Below are 3,027 nucleotides of genomic sequence, written 5' to 3'. Positions count from 1 at the left end.
AGTCCGATGAAGAGGTGATCATGGAGTGGTTGAAATTGTCTTGAAGAATGTGAAAAATATTGTCATGATTTCTAACGGTCAAGATTGTACCGACTTGATTGTAATCTCGATGATGAGAATTAGGTTTTTGTTGTGTTACCGACCTAATTGATTTCTATTTAAGGTTGATGAAGTTGCTTGTAAAGGTTGTTGGCAAGGTTGGTAGAAAACCTATTGAGTCTGTAGTTGCCAAACCGGTGAATGGATCTACACTTTGAGTGAAGGCAGACTGAAGGTTATAGAAGGATCTGATCAAGAAAAAGTAGTGCTATTTAGAGAGATCAACAAAACTATTGTTTTCTAACAATTACAGCAAAAGTTAAATCCCTTAACCGGGTGAGCTCTAACAAGCTTGGTTACTCATTAAATCCTCTAACAAGGTTGTCCATTAACATGGATTCTTAAATCCTCTAGCAAGGTTACTCCTAACAGGGTATTGTGCTTCTGACAAGGCATATTTGTAAAATCCCTTAACCGGGTGATTCCTAACCGGAATTAGTTCTTAATAGGACTTATTGTAAAGCTCTAACAGGCTTTGGCTCCTAACAGGGCGAAATTCAAAAGAGTTCAGATAGCTATCCTTGTGAGTTTCATCTCACCATGGTTTTTACCTATTTGGGTTTTCCACGTATAAACATTTGTGTCAAGTGGTGAATGATTTTGTGGTTGTGACTTTATTTGTTGATATGGTTAATTTCTGATAAGGCATGTTATGGAAAAGCATTGAGAGATGAATTTGTTGAGTTATGATTGAGCATTGTTGATTTACATAAATGTTGAAGTTGTTTACTGTTAAAGTTGTCATAACAGTTAAACCAATTGATGTCAAGTATTCCTATGAATATTGATCTTGATTGAGATATGTTTACTCTGTTTGACTAAGTTTGAGTTTGGGAACCTTTCTTTAGTTTTTCAATGTATTGATTCACCCCTCCCCCCCTCTCAATATTCTACTAGATACTTATTCTTTCATCATACCATCAATTGGTATCAGAGTGACTCAGGTCCTCTTAATCTAAAAGCCTAATAGCTTGAGGAAAAGATCTTGTAGATCATGATGAAGAAAGAAGGTTTGAAGTTCAACAAAGATAACTATAGAATATGGAGTGGCAGAATAAAGATTTATATTAAGAGTCTTGGTAGTCAATATTGGGATCATATAGAAAATAAGTATACTACACCTATTGGACCCTTGACTGATGATCAGAAGAAAGAACAACAAGAAAATCACCAGGCATTAGAAGCTATTATTAGTTCCCTGTCTGATGCTGAATATGTAGATGTTCATGGTCTTGAAACTGCATATGAAGTATGGAAGAAACTAGAAGATATCTATAGCAGTGATGAGCATGTCAAGATTGCTAAAGAAGAGAGTTTAAGAGGAAAGTTTGACGACATGAGAATGTCTGAAGGTGAGAACATCCAACAATATGGTCAAAGGATTAAAGAGATAGTTGGTGAGATAAAGAGTGCAAGAGGGAAAGTGGAAGATGCCAAAGTAATCAGTAAGGTACTGAGAACCTTGCTACCGGTCTATGCTATTCGAGTTGCATCTATTCAGGAGTTGAAATCCATTGATAAGACAAAGGTAACTCTTGAATCTATTATTGGCAAACTTACTGCTTTTGAACTAAATGGCTATGATGGTAGTGTACAAAGATCAGAATCTGCATTTAGAGCTTCTGTCTCTAACCCATTTGTGAGAAGAAGTAGAGATACCGACCATAACCATGAATCTAGATCCAGCAGAGATGTTGAAGATGATGACGGCTTAGTGGATCTTGAAGCATTGTTGGCAAAATGACTTCCTAGAGGCACTGGTAAATATAAATGTAAGATACCTTTAACATGTTTTGCATGCAACAAGATTGGTCATATAGCAGCAAATTGCCCTAATAGTGAAAATAAATACAAAAGAGACAAATTTAAGAAGTACAAGGGCAAAGGCATGAGAAATTGTCTTGTAGCTATTGACAATGGTGTTACTGATGAAGAATCTAATGATGATGGTAAAGATGTTGTGTTTGTAACCATTGAGGAAGAAATATCAAATCAGAAGGCACTAGTATCCAGAATGGATAACTTTGATGATTGGATCATTGATAGTGGTTGTTCACATCACATGACTAGTGATCGGAGCAAATTTCTTTCCCTGAAAGAATTTGATGGTGGTGTTGTCAGATTTGGCAATGACTGACCCTATATGGTGAAAGGCAAAGGAGTTATTTCTCTTAATGGGAAAAGCAGTGTTGATGATGTCTATTGGGTTGAAGGCCTAAAGAACAATCTTCTTTGTGTGGCACAACTTAATGACAGAGGATACCCACTAGAATTTAGAAATGGTATATACAAAATCTTTGACAACAAAGGTGAATTGATTGCAACTAGTAAACAGACCAAAGGTAATTTGTTTCATCTCAATCCTAAAATTAGCAACTATTTGATTGCAAAGATGGATGATAGCTAGCTTTGGCATAGGAGATTTTGTCATATTAATTTTGACAATATTATTAAAGTGAGAAAGTCTAAGACTATAAGAGGTCTGCCTCAGCTAGACAAACCAATTAATGCTCTTTGTAAAGAATGTCAATTGGGGAAGATGACTTCTTCAACTTTTAAGAGCAAGTCTTTCTCAGCAGATAACTTGTTAGATTTGGTTCATACTGATCTATGTGGACCAATTAGAATAAGAAGCATTCAAGGTGATAGATGATTTATGATCTTCACTGATGACTGTTCAAGGATGATGTGGGTCATATTCTTGAAGGAGAAAAATGAAGCTTTTGGTAAATTCAAGGCATTCAGAGCCTTAGCTGAGAAAGATAGTGGAAAAAAGATTAAATGTTTAAGAACAAATCAAGGTGGGGAATTCACTTCTACAGAGTTCACTAAATATTGTGATGATAATGGTATCAAGCGGCCACTTTCTGCACCAAGGATACCACACCAGAATGGTATAATAGAGAGAAACAATCGGTTAGTGGTTGA

The sequence above is a fragment of the Cryptomeria japonica genome, chromosome 4, assembly GCF_030272615.1.
Source record: "Cryptomeria japonica chromosome 4, Sugi_1.0, whole genome shotgun sequence".
Taxonomy (NCBI): domain Eukaryota; kingdom Viridiplantae; phylum Streptophyta; class Pinopsida; order Cupressales; family Cupressaceae; genus Cryptomeria; species Cryptomeria japonica.
The sequence above is the reverse complement of the archived record's forward strand: the minus strand, read 5'-3'. Positions refer to the sequence as shown.